An 11,735-nucleotide genomic window follows, 5' to 3' on the forward strand; every position below is an offset into this window, starting at 1 on the left:
AAGTCTCTATGCTCATTCTCAACAAAGTTAAGTTTTGTTTGGGTTTACATTTATATATTTATATGTATTGCATGTTACCAAGTGTACAATATATATGTGTGTACCCCAACGATTATCGGCGAGGAATTTGAATCGAGGTGTACCTAACGGTACTTGTCAAAGGTACTGGCAATTCCGGGACTCCATGGGTACAATAACCTGCATCACGGTTCCCAAAGGATTTGCCAGCCGATGCGGACCGTTAGCAATTCTCATTACTTCCCAATTAATAAAATCATAATCCCATCATTCAAGATACTTCATATAGAGTTTACTTTTTTTTTTTTAATTCAATTCACTATCCAAAAGTTGATATGTAATTACTGACGGGTATTAATTATTAATATATTTATTACTCGGATTTTTTTGTGGTAAAATAAAATGTCATCGTCACTAATGAGAAATAAAGTAGAGCTGTAATTAATATATATCATAATGAATGATTTTTAAATTAAACTTATCTTTGTCTCGATGATAAAAAAAAAAGTTATTGAAATTAACCGGAAAAATGGTAAATTATTTTTGAGTAAAAAATGATTATTTAAATGAACTTGAGCCATTCGAATGAGATATCCAAACTAAACGGCCTCATGTTCTATGAACTTTGAGAAAGAAAAAATCAACTCCTACTGATGAGAAGGTAATTCTATAAATAAATAAAGTTAACGGCCGCAATATATAATAATAATGGAAATAAAAATAACAAAATTTATAATTGAATGATAGATGATATTAACAATTAATTCCGCGGCGTAAATTAATGGTTAAAATTCCGAGTGTAATTGAGATGTACGCAAGGGGTTAAAAGGATAGAGAAAAAAAAAGCGTGGTAAAGATCTCACTGTAGAATGATGGTAAGATGAGTTTTTTAGCCATAAGTAAAAAAAAAGTTGAAATGTTCACTCTATTATCTGGTCTGTGTGTATGATACGCCAGTGCATAATAATGCAATTACGCCGAAAGGCACAAACTGGAGAATAAAAAATAATGATTGTTAGGTTTCTCCTCTGACAAACTGGATTATCATACTCCTCTCTCGGTAATGGACAGTAAACTTCTCTTGGATTAAACCAGCACATATATATATATATGTATATATAGACGGCAAAGGCGTGCCAGAATAAAGAATTTGCGTGCTCGCAAGTTCACCTATACATCTTCTTTTTGTGCTGTACTGAACACGCGTCCTCACTTTGCTTATAAAGTAAAATACTCTTTGTCTATTATATATATTCCCTGTCTACTGCCTCTACTTTATTATCATAGACGAGTAAGCCCAGCAGAGAAGATTCGCTACGGCAAGGAGAGCATGAAAGAAATTTAAATGAAAGTTTCATGATTGCTTTTTACTCTGTATGATATCTCTATTAGATTGCAGCAGATATCAAGTTGAAAAACAGAACAAAACAAAATAAATAATAAATATTTATGTGGACATTGTCTTTAAAAAATGAATAGCAAAAATTCATTTAAAAACACAAACGTTATTTCTATATAGACAACCGACAGTGTGCAGCTGCTTTATAAACTCAGTAACAACAACAAAATCCACGTGCGCTCACTTTACCTTTTTAAACTTATACTGATGCTTTTGCTTATACTTGTAATGCCTCTTTATTATTCTCATTTTCATTCTTTCAATTCCATATATATATTTTATATTACATATACTCCTCACTACCGTGTCTTTTTCTCAGTACATTTACTGCATGAGCGCACGTGTAGGCGCGCAATGGATATTTCTAAGAACGCGAATCTCGACAGGAAGTTCTTTTCTATTCCTTTAGTATTTTTATATTCTCACCGACTCATGCACAAATAATTCAACCAAATTTATAAAATTGTATTGAAGCTGAATATTTCTTTAAATTTTATAAACTCAATCAAGTCTTCCGCTTGTACAATAATTTTACATAGAAAAAAAAAATGTATCTGAAGATCAGAACGATTTTCGCGGAACGAAAATGAAAAAAATCCGCGTAATTCAACTGCTTGAGGTGACTTAGGGATAATTGGGGGTGGCTGCAATTTTCGGCTGACAGTAGATTTTTTACTTTTCATTTTGTTTTTTATTTTCGTTCCGCGAAAAACGTTCCGATCTTCAGGTACATGAAAAAAAAAGGATTCGTTGCGCCAAAAAATTTTTTTTCAGTGTATTTAATTGAATTTAATGAATTATAAAACGGAGTAGATAATGCAGTAAATATATATATATATAAAAAGATAAAAATGATAAATATAAATGTTTAAGAAGTCATTGAATCGAATTGTGACCTGCCTCAACACCGGCTGCTGCAGCAAGTCGCGGCGAATGGACGTAAGAGGAATGTCCAAGATGCCTAGACGCCGAGCTATTTTCATCGACCCCTTCTCTATACAGATACACACAGACACACATAAGACACTTGATACATACACGCACATATATATTCATTTCTCTTACTCTTATGCATAAAAAGGCCATTAACTAGTAAGTGTAAGAGGAAATAAAAATAAAAGAGACCGCCAATAAATAGCATAGAGCCCAACGAATCCGCGCGATTGGTTCCGTACCAGCTTGGATGCATGAGTGCGGGTATTTTTGGGCTGAGACGCGTTGTTGTCCTTGAACCGATGCGATGACCACGACCCTCCAGGTGATGCATGTGCACATACATATAAATATAAATATAAATTTAATACGCGTACGAACAGCATCCCCGTACAATCGGTATTTTATCGCGACTATAATTTAAAAGTACTTAAAACCCAGCCAAGTATCAAGATGATTGAGTGCATGGAGCTAAAAAATTATTATAGATTAAGTAACGTCAAATAAAGATCAAGATTAATGAAAATAAAAACATCAGAATTAAACAATTTAAAAGGACATGAATCCAGTTAAAATACTGCCCAAGTGTACGCTAATAAAAAATAAATAAAATGAAACTTGAATTCCTCGGTGGTGATACAATATACATTTCGCCTTGCCCAGACTGGTTCACCTACACGATACTCGTTGAAAGTGACGAGCGGACGATCCTACCGGCGATAAATTTAGTTTACAAGTGCTCTGAAGAATAAGAAGAAGGGTGTCGGTGGTATTCTCAAGAGACTCAATGCAATGTATCCTGCTCAGGAAGTTATTATATGCTGCCATTAAATACCAACGTCAACTTTTGTTACATTATTATCGATTAACTTTTACCGTCAAAGAAAAAAAAAAAATTAATAACCAGCTATCAATATCTACAGCCAACCGATTTCGTCACGTACGCCTGCGCACACTAACCTTGAACTTGGAAAAAATAGTATTTCACAAGCTCTCGTAATAAAAAAAATATTTGTGTGAAGTAACACGGAGTTGAAAGAATAATTTGAATAAAAAATATTATTTAAACAAGAGTGAAGACATGAATGATTTAATTAATGCTCCGAGTGATCTTGAAATACCGGCGAAATTTAAATGCCCCAAAAGTTATGAATGAAAATATGTTGAAATAATAAATAGTAAAAGGTATTATGTAGATTACATATATGTTGTATAAGAATTGATTGACCGACATCAAGTAGCTTTGAATAATTACGTAGTCGTGAAAAAATAACAAACGGTTTATTTTTATATTTTACGGTCGATGCGTGATGTCCAATCGTGGTCGACAATTATCTTTATCACAATGCGACAGTTTATTGAATCTTACAACTCTTTTAACGTTTAATTAGACCACCTAGAGTTGAATCGTTGCGGTACATACATACATATATGTATATAATGTACCTGGTACCTAATGTCCCGGCAATTGGTCGCGATAAAAGCACGATCAAAATTTAAAATGTCACGGTAGAATGCCAATTGCATGAATCAAGATATGAGTCTCGTATGTATTAAGTGTATGAACACGCACGTACATTAAGTGTAAGTATATATACATGTTAACTGTTGAACTGCCCCCACGCGTAAAAAGAAAACGTGATCGAGAGGAATTGACTTCGATGAGAGTCGCGTGGGTGTTATGTATATGTTACATTATACGTTATGTATATAGGAACCGCGAGAGTTGTAATAAAAAAATTAAATAAATATATAAAAAAATTGAGAGTAAATAAATACCCAAGGAGATACGACACTCGAGTTCTCGGAAATCATAAATACTCGTTCTTGAGCTACCTACATGGTAGAAAGATTTTTTATTCACTCTAAGGGAGATCTAGTCTGTCCAATAACGCCAGGTACGGCGTCTTATGTCCCCCTCATACACTCATACATAGATATAGATATAAATACATAAATGTGTATGGGTATTGGTGTGATATGTACTCAGGAATTAAATACATCGCATTACCACGTCAGATTACTAAACTTAAATCGGGCCAAAGAATATATACTCGGATCGTACCAAATTAAGAAACGATATGTGGAGACCGGTTGGTCTTTTTTCATTTACGCAATTTTTATATATATGTATACATATTATATGTGAATGTTGAGGCTTTCTTTTCGCCGCCCCCGGGCGCACGGATTTTGTCTTTCAACCGGCAGCACCAACTACACCGTTAACCAATAAACGTTTGCCAATTACTCATTTACATATTTTTTTTCCTTCTTTTAATTATAATTATAATTTCCTTTTTATGTTTCATTCCATCAATGTGAAAGACCACTTTAATGATTCACCGATTTCTCACTTTCAACATATTAAAAATATTTTATTTATAAATTTTCCAATAATTACTTACGGTTATTTGATAACCTGAATCCGCTAATACAGAATGTCTTATTTAAAAAAAAAAAAATTTATCTCCCAAGTAGGTTATTACGAAAAATAAAAACAAGTAATTATCGTTAATCTAGTGTATTTAAGATTAAAATGACAGTTAACTTGTTGTCTATATTTTAAAACAGATCAAAAACACACGTCAGATCTAATTAGATCAGTCAGGTAGAATTTATAATACATGATACCAGCAGTTAAATTCCTTGCTAACTATAATTTAATTAACCATAATTTTAATTTACTACACTATAAAAAATCACCGGGGTAAGTCCAAGCGGTGTAGGTGTTAAAATTATCGGTGTTGAATTTACCCCCGAAAGCGGTGTGAAAATAACGCCGCCGCCGGTGTAAATATTCTGTACCGATGTTAAAATATTTTACTTTGTGAATATTTTTACTTACTCGATCACTGTACTTGTTAATAAATAATATTCTTTATTAATTTTCATAGAGAACTGACATTTTTTGTGTTTTATAATCTTTAAAGTTAATACTCCCAGCGGACGCAGTTTACCCAGCTTTTACACCGGTATTACTCCGCTTTTACACCGATATTACTCCGTTTTTACGCCGGTTACCCCGCTTTTACACCGGTTACCCTGATTTAACACCGGTATTTTTAACACCGGTGAATTACTCCTCCTACTCCGGTGTAATTTTATTTTAACACCGGGCGGAGTTAAAATGAGTCCATTTTTAACACCGCTCTTTTTACAGTGTAGAGAAGGTCTGTCTAAGAAGTGTCTAATAACGGTAGAAATTCGTCTGATTTTTTTTCAACAGCGTACGTGTGTGTCAGATATTTAAAACGTGTAGTGTAGTGTATGAGAGTCATCCATCAACGACTCGCGGCTCGCGGCATTCGCGTATACCGCGTCGATGGATACAAATCGACGAGGACATTTACCGTTTTCATTGACGTATCAATTGTTCTACAACTGTTACAAACAACTTTAACCTCTACAACGTAATGTACAATGGTACATTATAGCGCAGAAACGAATAGCAACAGCGTACGGCTAACAGTTAACGTAAGCTGCTTAGTGTGTAGCATATATATATTTATAAACATATATGTATATGTACACCAGCAAGCTAAAGTCTAGGATAATAAAGAAAGTAAAGATGACTATATAAACCCAAAGGGTATTACATGAGTATTCCACATGTGGACATACATTTACAGCGTATTATTAAATTTACGGTCTCGTTTCGCGACGGCGACGACGCATTTACCCGGGAAATTCAACGAAGGCTCTATTTACGATGCTAAAGCGATTAATCACTCCTCGCAATCTAAAGACGACTTCTCTTATTGCTCTTTTCTTTCCCCAAGAAAGCGTAAAAAATAAATATGAGAATAACATATTTATTATATATGATTGCTCAATATTAACTGAATTAAACATCTCTTCCAATAATATTAATGAGACTTTAATTAATTATTAAGAAATGAAGAATAAATTAATGAGCATTGAAATAAATTGTAATTATAAAAAAAAAATAATTTAATTAATTTTGAATAATTTATCCAATGGAAAATATTAAAATATTTTTCTACTTAATAAAAATAGTTAGATTGATATTTTCTATGAATTATTAAATATTTGTGATGAAATTAATTTATCAAATTTTTTATTTTTGAATTAAAATATAAAATTGATAAAAATGTCAAAAATATAAAATAACCATATAAATTATTTAAATTAGATAATTATAATATTATTTGAATAAATAGAAATGTTTTAGATAAAAATAATAATTAATTGATTAATTAAAATTGAATAAATACAAATAATAATTACGTCTTAATAAAATTATCTAAGATCAAGTACATCTATATAAAGTGTGAATAACAGTCATTTAATTAGAAATACCGATAAAAAAAAGTATTTAATTTAATTAAGTAAACAAAAAGTTAAAACATTATCTAATCCCATAATTTTTATAAGATGATTCAATAATTACTTAAATTACAACAACAAGGATATATATATTTGATCAAGTGATGAATTTATAAATAATTATGAGTCCCTGAGTAAAATGTGCGCATCATTGCAGAAATGAGGAAGAAAAATAATTTTTTTTAAAATGTCTTTATAAAGTGAAATAAAATAAATGAATATACTGATTACTACGTCAAAGTGTTTCAAGGCAATCATATACTTGCGATAATGAATTCCTCGTGTCAAGGACATCATAGGATCCTATTTCTTCTTCTCACTTTCATAGACCCACAGACATTGAGCTTTTTTATTTTTTGAGCTTAGACTAGTACCCTAGAGACTAGAGACCGAACAAACTCGATTTACAAAAAACGTCTTTACTTTTAAACTTTGAACAGGGAACCAAACGTCACATCCATTCGGTCTTAATTGGATAAGACGAGAAAAGATGAAAAAGTAAACTCTGGTCTAACGTAAAAGAGAAAGCAACGAAGCTTAACGATGTGCAGACTTATTCCGTCTCAGTGTCTCCACGATGGCCTTCTTGTTTAAGCGAAGCGAACGTTAAGCATACAGAGGAGGAAGACCGACAAGTATTATAAAAAATATAAATAATACTAAAAAAAACATGTGCCTTGGATAAAAATACAATCACAAAAAACTACAACACTTGAGGGTAATTAATCAACTCGACTGTGCAATTCATTCATAACTACATTTTTAAAACTCCAAACAAAAAAGTTTAATTATTAAAATTACATATATTTTTTTGTTTTAAAAAAAAAACTCTTGGCAAAGAGTGATAATAAATTTAAAAATAACCAACCAAAGCATTTCCAAGATACCTGACGCTAAATAACCCGCGAGTCTTAACAACTGACACGCAGGTGTATAAAGTACACGTTACAATTTATAACGATCAGTCGACAATTATTCGCCTATAACCGAGAAAATAATATTATTTATGTATACATTATAATAAATATAAGTATATTAAAATTTTAAATGTAAAGCAAATAAAGAGTTTTGAGACTGCGTGTTGCACCAGTGATCGGGTAAAACAGTCAGGTATAAAATGCGTTTTTTCTTTATTTCTTTTTCTGACTCTGTCGGAGTCAGCAGGAGTCTGGTACATTCGCGAGAGTGCCTCAAAACAAAACGTCAAGGCCACATATCGAGTGAGTCACGCGGCCGATCGAACTGTCAGACACGCCCCCGTTTTATCAAGTCCTTTCATGCCACCCTGCACGCGAAATTAAATAATAAATAATATTAATGTTACTCTCATTCACTTTTACTCCAACTTCATTTTTTACTTCAAACTTTCTTATTTTTTTTACTGTTTAAATATTTGAATTCAAAAAAATGTAAAGAGTTTGTACATGTGTGTGTTGTAAATTTGAATAAAAAAAAGTGTTATATAAAATACGTATGGGTAGATGAAATAAAAGAACGACTCTTGCCGCAAGTCACTGACACCCGCGTGAGAACGACCACGTTGTCGCGGGAATCACGAGGTGGATGAACGTGTCGAGAATATAATATTATAAGAAAGGAAGATGAGTAAGTGAGTGTTGATCCTCTCTCTTTTCTCATCAGCCGACAGGTATTTCCATCGCGATCACGAGCCACGAGGCGCTTCACTAATTTTAGTTTTTTCAGTTTTAAAAATATATATATACATATATATAAAATACATAGACTAACCACAATCACTAGTTCAACACGTCTATTAAATCTTATTTTACTAAATATGTATAAAAAAATTTTTTAAAATGGAGCAATGAAAAAAAAAAAAAAAAAAAAAAAAAATCAAAACTCCGATTTAAAAAATCAAAAACACTTTGGGTTACTTGGTATTGAATTTGTTGATTCAAAAAATGAAAACAATTATTTTAAAAAAATAATTATAACTTTGTTTAACATTCACGCACGTCAATGTCATTGTCACCCCGCGTAAAAAATAGTAATGAATTTTAGTAAACAAAACGGAGTTGATAAAAATTTCAAAAATGTGACGGCTTGTGTGACTTTTAATAATAACTGAACAAGGGGCAAAGGAACGCGCATATGGCGAGGACGCGGTGTCGCTCCGCCGTGTAGACCACGTCGCCCCGCCGCAGACTGCGGCTGCCTGGACAACTGCCGCCCACCCAGCCGGCTCTCTTCGCGTTCGCGATCCCAAGCTTTGGTTCTCTTCTACTACTCCGGCCCCCGTAGGCGCTAAAGAACGAAGAGACCGATAGAGGCAAACACGAGGAGAGCCAACGACAGCGATAATATAAACCCCACTACATTTAACTTAAACTTCGACTGAGAACCCGAGCCCAGCCGAACAGAATGAAACTGCTGCTATGCGCTGCCGCTTTTGCTCCTGCTCCTGCTGCTGCTACTCCATTCTCGTCTTTTAAACTTGCCATTGACTATGTCAATGCAATACGCATTGCGCTAGGATTAGATTCACTCTGCTCATCATTCAAATCTCACCAATTTTTTATTTTCAAATCATTTTTCCATAAAAAAAAAAAAAAAATTAATGGGCAAAAAATTTGAAATATAATTAAGTGACCGGTAATATATAATAAGTAATAAGGAAGTTGCATGTCACGAATTGGATTTAACCATAGAACGATATATAGATTATGAATGACATTAACGTGCGCACATTAACTTAAGCCGTTATATGACGTCGCAAGTAAATTATTTCATGCGTATATGTATCCGCGGCACTCACTACTCTATATATTATATATTACATATATAACACCGTATGTATAGCATGTCCAGCCAAAAGTACATCATATATATAAACAAGTATGGGTGCGCGTTATGTTACATTACGCGGCGTTTATCAACTAATATAACTCCAATATACTACACGCGGTCCCGGCGTGTTTTGTCTGCACTGCTGGTCTCGCTACGGGGCAGATATTAAATTAACAGGTAAAACGAGTCACGAGGAATGTGTGTTGGGGTGTATAGATCCTTTATATATATGGATACAAACTGCAGACAAAACAGGCTGCTAAAACCTCTTTCACTAGATGATTGACTCTAGAGCCTACGATTTATTATTTTAACTGAAAACGTCATCTTTAAAATATTCGTGGTAATCAAATTATCTAGATATTTTAAATTTGAGTAATAAAAATTTGAATATAATTAAGCGACAGGCATCAAAAATAATGCAATAAAAAAAAACTAATGTTTGATTTGAAACAGTTGTTACGAACGTCCGGTTGGTAAAGAGCTATATCTATTACGAAATATCGAGTGACTAAAAGTTTTAGTAATGAAATTTAAAAGGAGTATATATATGTGACTATGACGCGGAATGTAGGATGAAAAAAGTGAGTAAAGTTAAAAAAATAGACAAGTATGTACAAGAGATAGTCTTTTTATTTCTTTGTCCCAGTAGACGACACAAGTCGTCTTGGGAATCATAAAACGAGTTGAAGGGACGCGGTTGATGGTTGATGTGATGGTATATTCTTGGAAAACCTATTCAAATACCCGCCGACTGTAGTAAAGGCGGTCTCGTTTTCATCGTTAAAAAATTTTTAAAAAAAAATCCTACTTTTAAATAGGGACCAACTAAATTCAATTTACAAAGTAAAGGAAGTTGCGGGATATTTACATTGAGTTTAAGTAACTCTTAATATTCATTTTGTAATAAGATTTTTTTTTAATTTATTTTTCTGCCTCAAGTGTCGCAAGATGAGCGTACGTCAATCAGACGGATAATTTATGGACCATATAATAATTATAAAAAGAAATATTAGCAATTGAAGAAGAATGTGATAAAAAATAAATGGACTCGATAATTAATGTTATTTTGTCGAGGAAAATATATGATAAAACGTGATGAGATAAAGTAAATATATATTCAATCCAGGAAATGAGCGGCATTATTATAAATGCATCTCGGGTGAGACTTGGCCTGGATTTTATCCAAAGGACACTGTCGATATTGCAACTAAACCAAGTTGTTGATGGAATTATCAAGACCAACTTCATTTTTTTTTTTTTTTTTTATTACATACTTACACGTTGAACGTCCTCAAACACGTTAAAAGTATGACGTTACTGATGTATCAATAAAATATTTTTATAACTCAAAAATAAAAATAAAATCTACAAGTTATTTAAAATTAAATTAGTAAATTATTTATAGACAGTTAAATTTTTTTATCAGATTGATAATAATTTTGTTTAAATTTCCATGTAAAAATATATATTTTCATATAAATTACTGAACAAAGAAAAAATAAATTAATAAAGATAAAAGTCGGTTGTATAATTATCCAGTTTTTAAAAAAAAAATTATAATAAATTAAAATGTACGGTCAGAAAAGTTATATAATAAAATATTCTAAAAAATTTAATTAAGTTTACTTAATTCTCTTAACCAGAGTTTTTTTCAGAGTTTATTAAAATCTTGTACATCGGATAAACTTGTATCCAATACTCGCGGGTATTAAATTTATAAAATTTACGAATTTACGAGTTACGACCTCGCGAAATCTCGTCGACCTCCAAATCCTTCTGCGAATAATTTAATTTCAATAACGAATTATTTTTTTATTTTTTCATATATTTAGATTAATGAGACATTATACATCTCCATGAATTAAAAATAACAAAATTCGCATCCAATGATGGAATAAAGATGATAAAAAATAATAATTATTATTATTACCATCGTCATTATCATTATCATTATTATTGTTATCGTGATAGTTTTATACTTGAGTTCACAAATAATCTTTTTAGCCGTAAAACTTTTTCAGATGATGGCGGCATCGATTAAAATCCAACATGAGGCGATTTGCACGTCAGCGGCAAGAGGAAAGAGCGAGAGATGAGACCGAGTAGCAGCGAAAGAGCACTCGAGGCGCCACTCTACTTCCAAGAAGACAGACAGTACAAGATATTTAAGGATTTAAGATTAATCGCGGCAATCGAAGTGCCAGTTCTCTGACACACGCATACGAAT

General features: G+C 32.4%; 1 protein-coding gene across 27 annotated transcripts in view; it reads right to left on the minus strand.

Moving 5' to 3' along the window:
- LOC130667613 (microtubule-actin cross-linking factor 1) overlaps window positions 1–11,735 on the minus strand; it is a 100,158-nt gene that overhangs the window by 77,523 nt on the left and 10,900 nt on the right. For 18 of the 27 annotated variants that reach the window (XM_057469307.1, XM_057469298.1, XM_057469299.1 and 15 more), the window contains exon 1: window positions 7,566–7,677. The exons of the other annotated variants lie outside the window; for them this stretch is intronic. The gene's annotated coding sequence lies outside the window, so the exon portion shown is untranslated. Of the gene's footprint in view, window positions 1–7,565; window positions 7,678–11,735 lie in introns of those variants that run through there. 27 annotated transcript variants of the gene reach the window in all.

Source organism: Microplitis mediator, chromosome 5, assembly GCF_029852145.1.
Source record: "Microplitis mediator isolate UGA2020A chromosome 5, iyMicMedi2.1, whole genome shotgun sequence".
Classification (NCBI taxonomy): domain Eukaryota; kingdom Metazoa; phylum Arthropoda; class Insecta; order Hymenoptera; family Braconidae; genus Microplitis; species Microplitis mediator.